This window comes from Lagenorhynchus albirostris, chromosome 21 (assembly GCF_949774975.1).
Source record: "Lagenorhynchus albirostris chromosome 21, mLagAlb1.1, whole genome shotgun sequence".
NCBI classification, from domain to species: Eukaryota; Metazoa; Chordata; class Mammalia; order Artiodactyla; family Delphinidae; genus Lagenorhynchus; species Lagenorhynchus albirostris.
Window position 1 is genome coordinate 5,261,997 of NC_083115.1, and position 18,889 is coordinate 5,280,885.

General features: G+C 45.1%; 1 protein-coding gene across 3 annotated transcripts in view; it reads right to left on the reverse strand.

Moving 5' to 3' along the window:
• TACC1 (transforming acidic coiled-coil containing protein 1) overlaps window positions 1-17,744 on the reverse strand; it is a 112,954-nt gene extending 95,210 nt beyond the window's left edge. Inside the window, exons 1-2 of one of the 3 annotated variants that reach the window (XM_060136466.1) lie at window positions 17,550-17,744; window positions 6,298-6,399 (exon numbers count right to left, since the gene is read on the reverse strand). The gene's annotated coding sequence lies outside the window, so the exon portion shown is untranslated. The remainder of the gene's footprint in view (window positions 1-6,297; window positions 6,400-17,549) is intronic. The other 2 variants (XM_060136468.1, XM_060136458.1) reach the window with 2 other exon arrangements.
• Window positions 17,745-18,889: the final 1,145 nt, after the last annotated feature.

Below are 18,889 nucleotides of genomic sequence, written 5' to 3' on the forward strand. Positions count from 1 at the left end.
CCACTGCTCCCATAGCACGTGTTAATTCCTCTAATATAGCACTTACCAATCTTATTTTGTAATGATCTCTTCACTTACTTGTCTTTCCACTAGGATATGAGTTCTTTTTAAGGGCAAGAAAGCTTCCTTATCTCTGTATCCAGGCTTAGTGCCTGGCGCAGTGCCTGTATCCTGGCTTATATATAATAAATATTTGCCGAATGAATGAACGAGCCAGTGGTTAAGCACACAGAATGGCGTGGAATGTTAACGTACCCCTTGAGTGGAAGCTACAGGCAGTAAAGATGTATATGGCTACATTTTAATGTTTCCAGAAAGGACGGGAAACCCCTAATACAGACATATTTACAACAGATCTTTTTTAGGTCAAATTTTGACTTCCTGTTTATACATTATCTTCACTCTACTATAGCCAGAAGGTTCCCAGGATTCAGGATGCTGCTGCATTGTAGACATATACAAGCAGAATATTTGAGGGTGGGAAAATAAACATTAATTAGTAACAGTATAGTGAGACTGAGCATTGAGGTTTTGTGGGAAGGATTTCAAATAGCTGAAGAAAAGTTGACTCTTGGCAGATAATTTAAAATTTCAAATTCTCCCCACATTCTACCTGGAATACTTTGGCAATGTGATTGAAGTGTCATTGAGAATGCAAACACAACCCTGTCAAGAGCTGTGGTCCCCTCCAGAGGAACATTCAGCTCTTCCTAGGGAGAAAGGTGGGTCATTCCAAGGGAAAAATGGGAGGGGAAGCAGTGGGAGAGGGAAATGAGGATGGGAAAGTTTTCTTTTTACCAGGTAGACAAGACGGGTTGTGGGAGGAGTTTTATTACTAGCGGGTTGGCCAAAAAGTTCCTTCGGGTTTTTCTGTAAGATTTTCAGAAAAACCTGAACGAACTTTTTGTCCAATCCAATATTTGTGCGGAAAGGCACAGGATAGCATCACTAAAATGGTTTAAAAGAAGAGGAAGAGAGTGAAGCTCACATCCTGCTGTGGTGCACAGACACTGAGACAATGAGGGGGAAAAGGAGTCTGTACAATAATGTGAAAGATGGTCTACAGGGGCCCAAAGGGCATCTCTACTAAGATGCTTGTGTTTATTGCTTTTGCTGCCCCGTCTGGTACAGAGACAGGGGTAACCAGAGGAGTGAAGACAGTGAAGGGAATTCTTGTCTTTGGGAAGTAAACTTACGAAGGCTTTTCCAGGAAAATGCCTGATGGGGTCCAGAGGGGGTAGTATTTGATATCCAGTGTTAAGGTTTCCCTTTGTGCATTGTGCTTCTGTCACTAAGGCATTTTTAAACATTGAAAAAAGAGTAAAGAAAGAAAATTTAAGAGACTGAAATTCAAGATGGTCCCCAAGATGGCGAAATACACACACCCTTCAGTGTCAAATCCTACCCTCAGAATGCTACTTATGCTCTAAGGAGGGATGGGAGCTAATATGTATTGGATACCAGGGACCCTGCTTGGTGGTTGACAAAAGTAACCACATTTAGTCCTCATAACCCTGGGAAAGGATAATAGTAGGTAATACTTGTTGGGCACTTTTTAATGTGCCAAACTCCGTTCTAAATGCTTTAGATTTATTAACTCATTGAGTTCATCACAACATTTTAGGTAGGTACTTTTAGTATACTCAATTTACACAGAGTAAAACGAAGCATGGAAAAATTAAACACACCTGAGGCCACACAGCTAGAAAACAGCAGAGCCAGGTTCTGACCCACGTAGGCTCGTTCCAGAGCTATAACATAAAGCTTAGTTTCTATGCTGTATTTCCTTAATTTTTACACTGTGCACTCCACTTTAAGATGAAGAAACCGAGATGTAGAAAGGAAAGTGGTATATTCAGTATTTAAACCCAGTTCTGTCTTTATTACAAAGCTTATGCTCAAAGTGGAATTTTTCCCCCCAGCAATCATGCCAAATGAATACTACTCTTCAAAGTAGCCAACTTGGGAAGCTACATGCTTATCTCAGAGCTGCACCATCTTCCTTTTTTTGGGAAATTATTTAAATGCCAATTTATAAACCAAAGATTAAAATTGGATTTACTGGGCTTCCCTGGTGGCGCAGTGGTTGAGAGTCCGCCTGCCGATGCAGGGGACGTGGGTTCGTGCCCCGGTCCGGGAAGATCTCACATGCCGCGGAGCAGCTGCGCCCATGAGCCGTGGCCGCTGAGCCTGCGCGTCCGGAGCCTGTGCTCCGCACCGGAAGAGGCCACAACAGCGAGAGGCCCGCGTACCGCAAAAAAACTGGATTTACTACTTAAGAGCCACATACTGTTCTTGAAATCAGGTAGTGTAAGTGCTCCAACATGGTTCTCAATTTTCAAAATAGTTTTGACTATTCTAGGTCCTTTGTGTTACTGTATAAATTTCAAAATAAACATAAATTTCTTTTTAAAAATTTAATTAAATTAAAAAAAATTTAAATCCCAGTGATTGGATTTCCAAAGGGATTATATTGATTCTCTTGACTAATACAAGGAGGATTGCCAGTTTAACAATTTTGAGACTTCTGATCCATGGACATGGTACAGCTCTCTATTTATGTAGATGTTCTTGAATTTCCCATAATGTTTTGTAGCCTTTAACCTACAGGTCTTACATATCTTTTGCCAAATTTATTCCTAAGTGTTTTTATGGTATTGTAAATGGAGTTGTTTTATAATTTTACTTTCTAAATGTTAGTTACTAGTATATAGAAATACAATTGACTTTTGTATATTGTATCCTGCAACCTTGCTAAATCCACTTATTACTTCTAACAGCTTTTTTTGTGCATTCCTTAGGGTTTTCTATATGATATCACTTGCAAATAAAGACACTTTTACTTCTTCCTTTATAATCTGTATACTTTTTTCCCCTTGCCTTGCTGCACTGACTAGGCACTTCTATACAATGTTAAATAAAACTAGTTAGTCAACATCCTCGCCTTGTTCCTGATCCTACGTAGAAAGCATAAAATCCTTCACATTGTAGTACATTAGCTGTCTGATTTTGTAGATGCAGTTGAGAAAGTTTTTTTTTTTGTTTTAATTTATTTATGTATTTATTTGACTGTGCCGGGTCTTAATTGCAGCATGAGAACTCTTAGTTGCAGCATGTGGGATCTAGTTCCCTGACCAGGGATCAAACCCAGGCCCCCTGCATTGGGAGCACGGAGTCTTAGCCACTGGACTACGAGGGAAGTCCCGAAAGTTTTTTTTTTAATTCATAATTTACTAAGACATTTTTTATGATAAATGGGTGTTGAATTTTGACAAATGCTATTTCTGCACTTATTAAAATAATCATATTGGTTTTCCCCTATATTCTATTAATTTTTTGAATTATGTTGATTTTTCAGATGTTAGAGACTAATATTAGTTTATTAGTATCCATTGGTCAGATAATTTTGGACTGCATCTTGGACATCATGAATACTAAGCTGTGGAGATTTCAGATTGCATTATTTTTCTCTGGTGAGAGTTGTTTTTCCTTTGTTTTAGCAGATAATTTTCTTGTTGGGCTTGAACTCCAAACCCTGTTTCTTGGGGTGGCAGCTCCAGTCTGAGTGCAGACCTTCTGTGTAGCCGAGCTGCTTTGAGTGTTTTCTGTGCACGTGTGGTTTAGGGCTTGGCCAATGATTTGGTGTAGGGACCCCTACTTTGGCTCTTTCCTTTCTGGGTTCCCCCACTTTTTCAGCATTCATCATCTCCTGGCTTCACTTCTCTCATTCCCCAGAACAGCAGGGCTCGGGAGTTTTTCATGTATGTCTCTATTACACAAGCCACTGTGTGGACTACACTTAGCCCCGCACTAAAAGCCGAGGCAGAGGGACTACTTGTATGACTCTTTATCTCCTCTTCTCCAAGCTACGTGCAACACCAGAATCTACCTACTTCTGTTTCCTCTTCAGTACCTTCAGGTAATCTTTATGTATTATGTTCGGGTTCTAGAGTTGTTTTCTGTAGGAATGATCCTAATGGCCAGTATAGCCTATAATATCCAGCTATACAAGCCCATATCTCATTCTTATGAAATGGTCATTCTCAGCTTCATCACCCACCTTACTCATTACATTGTCCTGAGTGACCCTGGCCTGCTTTCAAAAATCAGATTCACCTCCACAGGGTAAAGATTTAGAATACTGAAAATAATTTGCTATGGGCCCTGAAGATGGTTTTAAGGGATAAGGACCAAAGGAGTTGAACAAAAGGAGCTTCACTGCATAACTGGAATAAGTGTGTAATCTCTAAGGGTGACAGACTAATATTCCCTAATATCTGTTCTCCCCCTCTCTCTTAAAACAAACCAAAAAAAGCTGATTTTTACGTATTATAAATAAAAGTTATGTTTCCCGGTCTCCATTGCACTTAGGTGTGGCCATGTAATTAAGTTTTGGTCAATGGGATGACAACAGAAGTGCCAAGTTCAACTTCCAAGGGGTATCATTCATGGCAAGTGGGGAGGTACTGTGGTCTGAATGTTTGTATCCCCCTAAAATTCATATGTTAAAACCCGAACCCCCAAAGGTGATGGTATTAGGAGGTGGAGACTTTGGGAGATGCTTAAATCATGGAGGTAGAGCCCTCACGAATGGGATCAGTGCCCTTATAAAAGAGGCCCCAGAGAGACCCCTTGCCCCTTCCACCATGTGAGGACACAGCTAGAAGGCACCAGCTATGGACCAGGAAGAGGGCCCTCACTGAAATGCAGCCATGCTGGCGCCCTGATCTCAGACTTCCAGCCTCCAAAATTATGAGAAATAAATTTCTGTTGTCTATAAATGACCCAGTCTGTGATAGTTTGTAATAGCAGCCCAAACGGACTAAGACAGGAGGTGAGCCCTTTATTGGCTCTTTCTTTTGCCTGCTGGCTGGAATGCTGATGGGATAGCTGAGTTCACGCAGCCATACTTCAACTTGAGGTTGAAGGATGCTAACCCATAACACCTTGGAACCTCTAAGCCTGCCCTGAATTGCCTACCTACAGATTTCATTTATGTGAAAGAAAAATAAACGTACATGTTGTTTAGCCACTATAAGTTTGGATTTCTGTAAGACTCAGCCAAAGCAAATACGAATCAATATTCTGGTTATTAAACTGGGGAGAAGAAGAGTCCCATTATCTTGTAGTTAAACCACCTGTAGTTGGAAAAACTGTAGTACTTAGCAGCCTGCCAGCAATCACTCTATAAAGAGTGCTATGTAAACTAGTCTTAACCCTAACATTTCCCAGTCCTGAAGTTCAGCTCTGGCTGAATCTGTCCATAAAACCTCTCCCCAGCCATCACTGCTAAGCAAATCTATGCCCTACCCCAAATAAACTTTCACCAGTGGAATGACTTCATTCCCTTCTCCCTCAATACTATCCTGACTGATTGATTGATTCACTCATTCATTTGACAGATATATATAAACGCCTACCCTGATGCCCATCTTGATCTCAGTTCATCTTTGCAAACATATTGGATGAGGTGAGAGTCATCTGAAGCCTGCTACCAGCCTCAAGATGACCCTCTTGCAAGAAAGACAAATATCATATGATATTGCTTATATGTGGAATCTTAAAAAAATGGTACAAATGAACTTATTTACAAAACAGAAATAGAGTCACAGATGTAGAAAACAAACTTATGGTTACCAAGGGGGAAGGGGGAGGGATAAATTGGGAGATTGGAAGTGACATATACATACTACTATATATAAAATAGATAACTAATAAGGACCTACTGTATAGCACAGGGAACTCTACTCAGTACTCTGTAATGACCTATATGGGGAAAGAATCTAAAAAAGAGTGGATATATGTATATGTGTAACTGATTCACTTTGCTGTACAGCAGAAACTAACACAACATTGTAAATCAACTATACTCCAATAAAAATTAATTAAAAGGAAATTTAAAAAAAAGATGACCCTCTTGCAAATCTATACCCTAATTCTACCTTGCATCATTGTTTTGGCCTAAAGATAACAAAAAATAAAAACTAAGAGACTGATTCCTAGAACAGACCTGGAAAGGCTTTTAGAGGCCATCTAATTCCACCTTCTTCTTTTAATATAAGTTAACCAAGGCCCTGATAGCCCAGCAACATGCCCCAGGTCAAGAGACAGAAGCTAAAACCACGACTCAGATTTCCCCACCCCTGCCTGGTCCTTTGTGTTTTCCTCAATCCTTATCTCTTTCATTCACACTTAAACCAAATACAAAGATTGCATATCTGTTATTTTGATGAGAAAACAAAAAATTTTACTTAAGAAACCCTCCCAGTTATACTCAGTGTCAAAGGGAGAAGTTACCTTTGTTGATTTGTCTTTGAATTTATTCCCAGTTGACTCTGAAGAGCAAACACGCCAGCAACCCAGACCAGAACCTTTTCTTTGGCCTTGGAACCCTTGGGACTGAAGAAAATTAAGTCAGGTGGAAGTCACATGCTGACTTGCAAGGTAAGTTTTCAGTGCAAGTTTCCAGCCAAATGCCTTTTGCCTAAGGCTAATTCTCAGAAATTCCTCTATAATCCAACAGCCACTCTGATTGCTCTTTAACACACTGTGCTAGTAAAGTTGAATTCTGGAGGGAAAAGAAAAACAAAAAAGTGTTCTCCTATTTCAAGGTGATGCAACTGTCACCTATGGTAAGAGGGCAGTTTCTAGAAGACAGCTCGCGCTTCAGACCTGTGACCCTCGTCTCCTCCTGTGGAAACAGCTGCCAGGTTCACAATTTCAGTCTGTATTCTCAGGGAGAGGAATGAAAGCACTTTAAAAAAAACCTTTTGTTTTTTTATTTAATTTACTTGTCACTTCTATTCCTACATAATGCTTCAGGGACAGTACACGCTTTGTGGACTTTTTATTGATTTTTTTTTTTTTAAGCAGGCTATTTATGTGTGCTCCGGCTTTATGTTCAGAGACAGAACCTGCCTGTAATTCAAAAGTCCTGGATTCAGAAACCGCCAAGTGTCTTCTTGGAATAGTAACTCTTAGTACTTTTGTGGGTCTCGTATAACTTTGGGGTAGTGACCTGGAGCAACCATTGGGGATCTAAACATGGATTCCAACCCCATTGTCTGGTCCTGGGGGTGGGAGGGTCAGGAGAGTTTATCCACCAATAGTTTATTTCTACTCTGAGCCAGCAGGTTCTGACTTTACTTACTCCACCACGAAACGGCAAAGTGGACAAGAGAATGAGAAGGCTGGCAAAAGTACTGGAGGTCTGGGTTCAAGGAAGCGCTTTAATTGTGAGCCTTTGGAATTAAAATCAGTATGCACGGCTCATTGTACAAAAATAGGAGCGTGAATATAAGAAAAAAAATGCCACTCTTCTCTGGCTGGGCAAAACAAACAGGGTCTATGGAGTCTGAAAATGCTTCAAAGCAGAAGCAAACATTCAGAGGAAGTCTCCAAAGAGAGTCAAAGTAAATATTCAAAGTTCTTTTGGCTTGGAAGCTATGACTGTCCTGAGAGGTTATATACAGACCTCGCGTGTTTATCTTAGGACATCTGTGAGCCAGGCAGAGCTGCCAAGTTACAAGAATAAAACAGGCTTTTAACCTTCAACAGGTTAAATAAAAGCAAAAGTAAGCACAGGTAGAACAAAGCATCAGAGCCACTCCTTCTTCTGGAAGTTTTCCACCTTCCTGCAGAGAAAGAGCAGAATTGCACATCTGCAGATAAAAACCCAGGGGCGCTCATAGGAGTTAGGATTGAAGAAAATAAAAGTGTCGTACCTTGCCAGGTATGGTATATACACAGATCGGTAGGGAGTGCTGTTGATTTGTTTTTCCCATGGTCAAGGGAGGGGACATTTCCAAACAGGATTTGGTCTGTGTAGTCTTAGCTTTGAATTTTTCAACTTCCTTGCTCGCACTCACAAGCTTTTTATCTACGCTCTAATCTGTGGTCCACGTTGCTATTGATACTGTAACCATTTTGTTGAGCATCTGGGGTCTAAGAAGGTGTGGGCGTAAGTGGGAACCAGAGCTTCCATCTTTTGGCTCCCTGGCACCTGCACGAATAATCTTGGTCCCTGATCCCACCTGATGCAGGGATCCTCCGCTCAAGATTCCTGATCAGTGGTTAGCCAGCCTCTGCTTGGAAACTTCAAAGATCTTTCCGGCAGACACAGAGTTGCAGCACTCAGACCCCTGTCAAGGACAGATTTAGCAACCCAGCATCAAGGAATGTGGTTAGCTGCTAACCTGAAGCTGTTAGTGTCTTCAGAGTCTGCCTGGGCTTTTGAGCTGAGATCAGTCCCCTCTGGCAGCCCCCAGCCAATGGCTGAGCAAGGTGGTGGTACAACGTCCTGTCCATTCCTGCCCAATGTGGGACTCCTCTCTCAGGCAATTTTTGCTTTGGAGCTTCACGTTGGCCTGGCAGACTTAATCTGACCTGTGTCACAGTCTGAAGGCTGTAGTGTCCAATCTTGCTTTCTCTTCTTTTCCTTTCCCAGGTGTTACTCCTCAATAAGCCTTAATACGTGAAGTGCAGGGGATTTTTTTAGGGTATAAAACTATTCCATATGATACTGTAATGGTGGGGACATGACACTACACATTTGTCAAAACCTATAGAACTTTACGGCACAAAAAAGTGAAACTTAATGTGTGCAAATTAAAGAAAAAATATTTAGGAGATCAGGGAATCCCAGGATGGAATGCAGACTGTGACAAAACGACCTAACTGTATTGCAAATGTATGAAACAAGTCCACTGGAGGGGATGTGGGGGGAAAGATGCTGACCTAACTAACTTTGGAAATGAATGGAGTCTGTAAAGCTGAAGGCGAAGGAAATTGTGCACAAGGACTGTTCTCTAGCTGACAAAGTTGTTCCCATGGGTGTATGTGTTAACACGTCTAATACCGCTATACACGTATGTCTCAATTGAACAATGAAGTAAGTGGATGGCAGATGGTGGGAGCCAGGTTTCTCACTGTCGGAGTGGGAAGTTATAGGTGAGCAAAGGGAGGTCTAGAAAGAGCCATGTGGTCATGGTTTGGAGTTGGAGACATCAGTGTGAATTCATGTTCTGCTGGATATAGATTCACATGGTCACATAGAGAAATATTTATAAATGTGTGTGTATACTCAGGTATACTTCTTATTGAAGTATAATTGATTTACAATGTTGTGTTACTTTCTGCTGTACAGCAAAGTGATTCGGCTATACATACATACACATTCTTTTTTATATTCTTTTCCATTAGGGTTCATCACAAGATACTGAATATAGTTCCCTGTGCTATACAGTAGGACCTTGTTGTTTATCCATCCTATATATAATAGTTTACATCTGCTAATCCCAAACTCCCAATTGTAGGATTCAACTCTTGAGTCAAGAAACCTCCACATACTTAATGTCGGTAGGCTGGGCCCTTCCACAACTTTGGTGTCCCCATCACCCCTGCTGCCATTTTGTCTCCCACAGTGTTTTGCCTGGTGACTAATCTGTTGGCTTCAGAATGGGAATGCCACAGTGACCGCCAGCTGCCAGGCCCAAGGATAAGAGAATTAGAGAGTCTGGGGGACTGAAAGGCATCTTCAGCAATACATGTCCCTCAAAGACTGGGCAATGCTTCTGTCAAGCACGGGAATGTCAATAAATGTGTAGAGTTTTCCAGTTCCGTGTGTAAAGAGATTGGAGGTCGCCACTCTGTCCTACCAACAAGTAAAAAGATAAACGGACTGAAAAATCAACAACTCCTCTGGGATTCGTAAGAGAGGGGAGGAAAGAGGGCAAACCACTGCCGCCAGATTGGAGCGGCATACAGGCGAATGCAGGAAGTCACTGCTTAGCGGAGCAGACTCACAACCAGAACCACGGTGGAAACCATGCTGGGGTAAACTGCAATTGACGAATTGCTGGGGGCTCAGTGTGGACGGCTCTGAAGGTTTCAAACTCCAGGGAGACCCAGAATTTTGAGATTTACCCCCAGGAGCTAGACCAGATTCCCACAGAGAAAAATCCCCTTGGGCTTCCGGCAAGGGGAGAGGGAAAGAAACCATTTGAAACATGCCAGAGCGGTCCATTCTTCTTCTTTTTCTTCTTTTTAAAATTTTTATTTCATACTGGAGTCTAGTTGATTAACAGTGTTGTGTTAGTTTCAGGTGTGCAGCAAAGTGATTCAGTCACACGTATACATGGATCTATTCTTTTTCAAATTCTTTTCCCACTTAGGTTGTTACAGAGTATTGATCAGAGTTCCCTGTGCTGTACAGTAGGTCCTTGTTGGTCCTATATTTGGGATTAACGTATACACACTGCTATATTTAATGGCTTAAGTATAGCAGTGTGTATATGTTAATCCCAAACTCCCAATTTATCCCTCCCCCACCTTCCCCTTTTGTTAACCATAGTTTGTTTTCTAAGTCTGTGAGTCTGCAGGGGAAACTAGTTACCCAGAGTCTAACCTGCTGGGGTACCATCAAAGCCTAACTGACCTGGAAAGGGAAAGACTCAACTCCAGCCCACCACAGCCATCCTCTCTGAGAGACGCTGGAGGGAGCACGGCCCTGGCGACACCTTCATTTCTGCCCAGTGATGCTGAGGTAGGACGGGCGGCCTCCAGAACTGTTAGAGAATAAATGCCTATTGTTTTAGGCCTCCAAGTTCATGGTCATTTCTCACAATAGCCTCAGGAAACAAATACACCTTCTTGCTAAATTTCATCCTCCTGTCATATAGACTTTCCTCTCCCTAATAAACAAACCCTCTTGTATCTGTCAGGACCCTGGCACGTAACGCTCTCCAATTCGAGAGTTTAATAAAGGGATGGTTTACAAAGGCCTGAGTAGAGTTGGGGACAAGAGAAAGTGCAGTTCTCCAGAGCTGTACGGTCAGGGAGACACTGTTGCTGCCCTAGGCCTGAGGGTCAGAGGGACAGAAGGGCCGTCTGACAGGAGTGTGGCCTTCAGTCAGGGGAGACACCAGCCCAGGCAATGCAGCACGAAAGGACCAAGGGGAATGAGTACCTTTGTGTCCCTCTCCCCTCCCTCTGACCTCCTTCCTGAGGCCTCCATTGGCTGAACCTAAACTATATAGGAGCCAAATGCAAGGTAACTATTCAGGTCAGCCTACTGGACACAGAGGAGAGTGGAGAAGGGTGGGGAGGGGATTGAGGGGCCAATGGACATAGCCAGCACCCGAGAAATTGTAACTACCCCTACCAGACCACCCACATAGCAGACTGGTTTTGTGGACCCAAGATTTATGACCTTGGCCAAGTCACCACTCCCGTAGGTATCGGTCCCCTCATCTGTCAAATGAAGGGTTTAGATCAGAAAGCCTCTGAGATCCCTTTCAAGCCTTACCCTCATTATTCCAGAAGCAGATTGAATGCCTTCAGGCTAAGGCTGATCCCTGCCTGGAGCCCCAATAGCTGTTTGTTTACTAACATCTCTTTTCCTGATGCCCACCCGGCATCTCTGCAGGGGTGGGCAGCGAGGGCCACTGAGACACTCCCAGGAAAGGAGCCGGGCCCATGCTGGCTCAGGGATGCTGGAGAAGGAAACCTGAGGCAGGAAAACCAGACGGGGCTCTGGACCACCAGCAGCGAGAGGCTATGAGGCAGCAGAGAAGCTGTCCCTCAGCCAGCGGGGGGGGTCAGCAGCCCGGGGCACGCCTGCTAGTTCCTGAAGAAAACTCCAGGGACCCCAGCCCCCCACGGCAGCTAGAGCAGCCCTCAGGCTGGCCCAGAACTCAGGCTGGCAGGCCCAACGCAGAGGTGGCTGCCAGCCACCACGCAGCTGCTAATGATTAGCCAGAAAGTCAAACCATGGAAAGTTCCAAGGGTCCAGGAGAGCCCCACATGGACCAGTGAACATACACCGAGCCTTCCCCTGCTGCCTTGGGACATTTTGTTCGGTACTGTGTCTGCTTCTTCAGGGACTTCTGTCTGCTTCTGTCCCATGGAACCTCCTTTTGAAAATAGAGGTGAAGCTAGGAGCCCCTCCAGGGCTGAAAGTGCAGAAGGTGTAATCTCCCCATTCTCATGTATCTTGGGTGGCCTGGGAGATACAACGGATTCCTCCTTTTCCCCTAACCCTACCCTTAGCCATTGAACTACGTCCCTCCATAACTACAGATAGGCCCCACGTGAGCCTTAGTTTATCGTGTATGAAGGACCTATATTCCAATATCCTTAAAAACCCTCCCCAAACTGCTCATTGATTCCTAAATTCCATTGTCATCTTGTCTCCAGCAAAAAAAAAAATTATTCTTGTTGTAAACACACCCACACGTGGGCGATGTGTACTTCAAGGTTGTTCAGTGAATGAAGGGCCTGAAAGCCTTACCAGAGATGGGGAAGGAAGGAGTCTGGATGTCAGAGGCTGAGAACGTGGGTGGAAGAAGGGCCTCTATGAAAGAGAGACAGAGAGAGAGACAGAGAGAGAGCGCTCTGGGCACCAAGGAAAGACATCACGCTTCATGCTGCTGCCTGGAGCTGTCCCGGTTGAGTCGGTGCTATAAAGATTTGGAGAATTCAGATAAGCAGCTTCTGTATCCAGTAACACATGAAAACCTTGTGATCTGGACCCCAGACACTCACAAAGGAGCTTGTCTTTCCAGACTGGAGCAGGAAACAACTGGGGAGCTGGCTAGCGGGTACTTGGGGAGTGTCCCTCCTCCAAAATGCCCACCTATGTGCTGCCACAGTGACAGTTAAGTCTCCCACTGGAGATGCACCTGTGTATCAATTCTCTTATTAGTCACTTTTCAATGGTCTGCTGAAAGTCAAGCACCGGTCAAAGGAGCATTGGATGGACAGCCAATAAGAGGATCCATTTTAAATACGGGATACAGAGGGGATTAGGTGCTGAGATCCCTGCAGAAAAGGAGGGACACATCCCTGGAGACAGTGGGCCTCTCGGAGTGCACGGAGAAAGGTTAAGAAGACAGCCTGCTTCACGAGGTTACCCACGCCTGGCCGCCTGACCCAGTCTGCTGGGTTGGATGCAGCCGCACTGGGCCTCTGCTGTCAGGTGCCCTTTACATCTTCTGACCCCTGCTCTCTAAATGCCTAAGAGGGCTGTGAGTTACTCCACCCCCTTCCAAATCCAGCCCTCCTCAGACAGAGAGAAAGGGCTTAAATCAGGGAGGATTAGACTTACCGTAAGGTAAGAGTTAAGCGCCCATACCCAAGCCAGACATACTGAGGTAGACTCCCTACCCTGGCACTTAGCAGCTGTGTGCTTTTTTGCATATTATTTCCTTCTCTAAGGCTTGTTATCCTTATTTGCAAACTGGGGATAATAGTAGTACTGTTGCCCCTGGAACAACACAGGGGGTTAGGGATCACCACCCTCCACAAAGTCAGCCCTCCGTATCCGAGATTCCGCATCCGTGGATTCAACCAACCCCAGGTTGGGTAGTTTTTTCAATAGATACTTAAATACTGTATGTATTTATTGAAAAAAATTCCTCTTATAAGTAGACACATGCAGCTCAAACCCATGTTATTCAAGGATCAACTGTACTCACCTGATAGGCAGACATGGGGGTTAAACAAGTGAGATAGTACATATGAAGCACTTAGCACAATGCCTGACTCATAGTAAGTGCTCAATAAACAACCACCTCTCATTTATTTCTTGCACACTTTTGCTTCCAGTAACAGTCGGCAAATGGATGCATGCTCCTCTCAAAATCATTGCAAATTTAGTCTAGACTTAGGCGGTGCTCATGGATTTGTTCTCTGAAAAAGCCACAAAATTCTTTTATAAGTCATGAGCCCTTCCTGTTTTTTTTTTTATCAGCTATATTTAGCTCTTAAATTTAATATCTCAGCTTGAAATCTTAAAGTCATCCTTCCAAAAGTACAAGTGGTTCAGCCAATGGCATTTACAAGCAAGCTTTTTTTTGTTGTTTTTTGTTTTGGAAATAACAATAGGTCAAAAGTGGGACTGATTTCCATAACTACAAAGATAAATAAGTTAAACTTCATTTAATCAAAGGGTCCAATTTGGCAAGTCCAATCCTGAAAACTGGTTGTTTCAGTTTTATTAAACTTCTAAGAGAACATCTAAGCTTTTTCTCGTAGGTCTTAAGCTGTCTCTCAGGGACTCTGGATCCTTCCTGGCTGGGGTCCAGGCACAACCGTCCCATCCCCAGCTCACAGGTGACATTGCTGGTGTCCATTTTTCAATCTCAAACACTAGTTACTTCTTATTTCCAGCCTGCCACCCAACCTCTTTTACACATAATAACATATTTATTGAGTGCTTACTATGTGCCAGACACAGCTCCAAATGCCTTATGTGGACTGAGTTATTTCATCATAATATCGTTATGATATAGGTGCGCTTATTATCATCCCTCTACACGGAATATCTTTATTTTGGAAATTCGCCGAAGATGATCTAGCTAATATGGGGCAGAGCAAGGATTTGAGCCCGGGGAGTCTGGCAATAGAGCTGGCTCTTTCCCACTAAACCCATGTCACCTCTCATAGGACAGGTGACGCTCCCAGGGCCACAGCTTGGACAAGAATTCCGACTCTACTTTTTCACAGCAGCACTCTTCCGCCATGGAACGTCCTGTCCTGGCCCCGTTCCTCCCAGCCTATTCTCAGGGACCATCCTTTGCCAAAAATATGAAAGAAACACACAACAACATCCCTCTTACCTCTGTCAAATGGGGCTGCAAAAATATTCAAGGTGGGGTGGATCAGGCTTGGGGGAGGGGCTCCAATCCCACCTTCATCACTAACTGGCTGGGTGCCCTTGGTCAAGTGATGTAACGCCTTTACCTTCACGCTGCTCATCAGCAGAGTGGGGAACAGGCTGAAACTGCCTTCCAGGGCTTTCGTGGGGATTACCTGAGCGTATCTGCGTAATGTGCTCAGCACAGCGCCAGGCTCAGAAAGTAAGCTGTCATTGTTGAGGTAGATGAATCATAGCTATTATGAGTATGGATCAGGCAGTCCATCACTGTGAGCAGAATTGAGAAGGACACATTCCGAGAAGACTTAGAGAGAGGCCAGGTTGTAATAATATAAGCTCTCTGGGGCCCCGCCCCTTGTCTGTCCCTGCACCTGAGGACCGGCTGCCTGGGACGGAAGGGCTCACCTCCCGAGCCCGCTTGCACACACCTCCTGTGGGTTCCCCAGAGTGGAAGATGGTCACTAAGTAGAAGATGAGGGGGAGGGCCAAGTGAGAGCCCAGACAGGGCCCGGCTGGAAATCCCTCCATAAATCAACTCCGTTCCGTAAGCAGTCAGTTTCTCCCTAGACACAACATTACCTGTCCCAGGTAAGCAGTTCTGAACATTGTTTTCAAAACTTTCTTTCAAATGGGCACCCCAACACGTAATCAGGTAAAGATGGGGCTGCTCTGTCGGGAGTGGAAAGAGGAGGCTCCTGGGGCATCCACAGCTGCTTTGTTGAACTCCTGCCCTAAGGGGACCCTGCGACCCTTCTGAAGGGCAATGAGGTCCCTCAATCACAGGTTGAGAAACATTTTCTAAGAGAGACAAATACAGAGTCGTCCCTTGGTTCCCCCCGCCCCGGGATTGGTTCCAGGATGCCTGCGGACACCAAAATCCACTAATGCTCAAGTCCCTTCTATAAAATGGCATAGTACTTGCATATAACCTACACACATCCTCCCTTATACTTTAAATCATCTCTAAATTACTTATAAAACCTAATACAACGGAAGTGCCATGCAAGTAGTTGTAAATACAATGTAAATGCTACGTAAATAATTGCAGTGCAGGGGCTTCCCTGGTGGCGCAGTGGTTGAGAGTCCGCCTGCCGATGCAGGGGACGTGGGTTCGTGCCCCGGTCCGGGAAGGTCCCACGTGCCGCGGAGCGGCTGGGCCCGTGAGCCATGGCCGCTGAGCCTGCGCGTGCGGAGCCTGTGCTCCGCAACGGGAGAAGCCACAACAGTGAGAGGCCCGCGTACCGCAAAAAAAGATAATAATAATAATTGCAGTGCAAATTCAAGTTTTGCTTTGGGGAACTTTCTGGAATTTTTTTTTGGGGGGCGGGTGTTTGTTCCGAGGTTGGTTGAATCCAGAATACAGAACGTGTATACGACACGAACCCTGCCCTTAGCGAGCTTAGAGTCTAGTGAACCGGCGGCTACAGGCTTGTACTGGCCGGCAAGTGAACCCCAATGTCCATCGTTAAGGTACAAATCCTAACAAGGCACTATTGCTACCTCCTACAGAACCCTGAGGCTTTTCAGTTGCAAGAGACCCCTCCACATTTATAACGCACACAGTAGGGTCTGGGAAGAGCATGCCTACATTTTGACCTGCTTCAGTAAAATAATCTTTAAAATTAATCTATCTCTCACAACACCTCTGTGAGGTGTGGTTATTCTTGTCTCACTTTGCAGATGAGGAAACTGAGGCTGAGGACATTTAACTTGTCCAAAATCACCCAGCTAGGCAATGAGGGAACCAAGGGTCAAACCCCAATCTTGGTTTCAGAACATCGCATCCTGGACTCAGTATAGATCCCTCCTCCGCACTCACTAGTTGTGTCTCCAGCCTCAGTTTCCTCATCTGTAAAATGGGGATGATGATGATGATGACAGCTGACACCTTTACAATGGTGCTTGGCACACAGCCAGTGCTCAGCTAGAGTTAGTAACTGTCTTGGGATCACCAAGTAATAGGTTATGACTCATTTGTCCAATTCACTCTCTCATTTATTTATCTTGTTAGAGAACAGTGCAAGGCAGTATGTGGATAAGGAGCAAAATGAGTGCTACAGAGAAGTAAAAAGCCATAGGCATTCAGAGGAAGGGCATTTGAAAGTCTTCATTTATGACTGCTTCATAAAATTTTGAGCACTCCTTGTGCAGAAGCCATGCTGAGTTCTCTGGGTCAGTCCAATGTCAGCACGTGTTGCCAAGGCTAACTTCTCAGTGACCAGCTGCTGGGGCAATGCCCTAACAAGCCACATGCAGCCTTCCAGGTAGACCAGTTAGCTCTGCCACAGACATCTAAGTGTCCAGGGACACCTGGGCTCTGCCCATAAACGCACAGCACTGGTGCCATGTGCCACATCCCCCGATCTGAGAAACAGCTCAAGTTGTGTGTCCCCCTGACAGTGGGAGGGGGAGAAGGGGGAAGCATGGCGGACCAGGAGGACACACCACCCAGGTCCTGGGAAACAGCTGGACCCCAGCTCATCAAGGCGAAAATACCTTTTCCTTGCGCAGGCACGTGGGTCATTCCTCTCTGAATCTATTCAGAGAGGAATGTATTTATGAATGCTCCTCCTTGACATTGCAAGACTCCCTCCCCACGACCTCTCTTTCCAAGAAAAGAAAGCAAAAGAAAAAAGAAATCAGGGAATTCCCAGAATTCTGCCCTAACACTTTCCACACCAGACAAACAACACGTGCTTCCAGAGACCCAAGAATTAAAGTAAAATTTGGAAAGGGAGAGGGAAAAGAAATGCCCAACCTCCCTGGAGTTCACTCACCCTCCACACACCCCCATCAACCAGAAAACGTCCCCAGCCCAAGGCTTAAAGCTCAAGGGCCCCGCTTTGCTCAATAAATGCTAAATGACCCCAGAACACCCAGCCCCCGTTCCTACCTCGTCGGTGGTGGTCCCCGGGTCTCCTCTCTCCCGTTGGCGTCACCTGCTACAGCGGATCCATCATCTTTGCTTAGGAAGCCGAGCGCCTCTGGTCTGGGAGGGGTTCCGTGGAAGGAAGGGGAGGGCGGGCTGAGATCACCGACGTGGGGAAGGGTGGGTCTCCGAACCAAACGCTTGGTTCGAGGGAAAAGGATGTTTTGTAAGTTCTGGCTTGAATGTCCAGGGGCAGAACAGGAAATGTCCACTAGGGCTGGGAGCCCCAGGGAGAAATTGGCTGCTGTCTCCCTTCAGAGGGAGCTTCCCGAGGGCTCTCAACTGCGGCCCCGTCTGGAATTTAAAGCTCCGTCTGAATCCTTTTCCCGCTTACTCTTTCCTCCGGCACTTTTTTTTTCTTTCCTTAATGGAACGTCGGCTTCATTCCTGACATGCTGGAAAAGTTTTCCTCGGCCTAAACTTGGCTCCGGAACACTCTCCCCTTGTGAGAGAATTTCTCCTGTTACACAGTTCAGCTTTAAGAAAAAAAGAGAGACAGAGAGTCCTCTTTGTTTTGCCAACTTTTGTACTAGGGACATTTTTGATGGATTTTTTCCCCCTGAACCTCTGGATTCCAAGAAATATACACACCCACATCCCTCTTGACCTTTTTTTGGTTAATTTTTTTTTTTTTTGGTTGCGCCAGGTCTTAGTTGAAGCACGTGGGCTCCTTAGTTGCGACATTCATGTGGGATCTAGTTCCCTGTCCAGGGATCAAACCTGGGCCCCCTGCATTGGGAGCGTGGAGTCTTAACCACTAGACCACCAGGGAAGTCCCCTTGACTTTTTTTCCCTCCCCTTCTAATTGAAAAGTAACAATAATAATTGGTGAAAGGCAGAGAAAATGTCCTTAGGTTGTGGGCTCATGGGGTCCTGCCTGGGTCAGCCTTCCCTGGGCGCACACCTCTGCCCACAGGACAATGTGTGTGCTGTGTGGCAGAGAGGGGTAGAGATCGTCTTCCAGGCCCTCTCTTCATTCTAGGTATTTCTATGACGGAAGCACAGGAATGGGTTATCTTTCCCAAATGGGGTCCGGATCCAACTACAAACTCTGCCTCCTCAGCCCCCCAGGGATGAAGTGAGAAGATTCCTAGCTGTGATTCTTGGAGGCGCTGGGTAGGGGATGCGTGGGGGTGAGAAGGCATCCTGAGATTCAGTTGTTGGCGGTCCCCTGGAGGGCAGCATGTCTGTGAACTGTCAAATGCCACCACAAATTGGGAAGCTTTGGGGTCCTCGTTGACCCCTGCAATGAAACTTGGTGGTTCTCACAAGAACTAATGGGGGCATTGTTCCACAAACAGGAA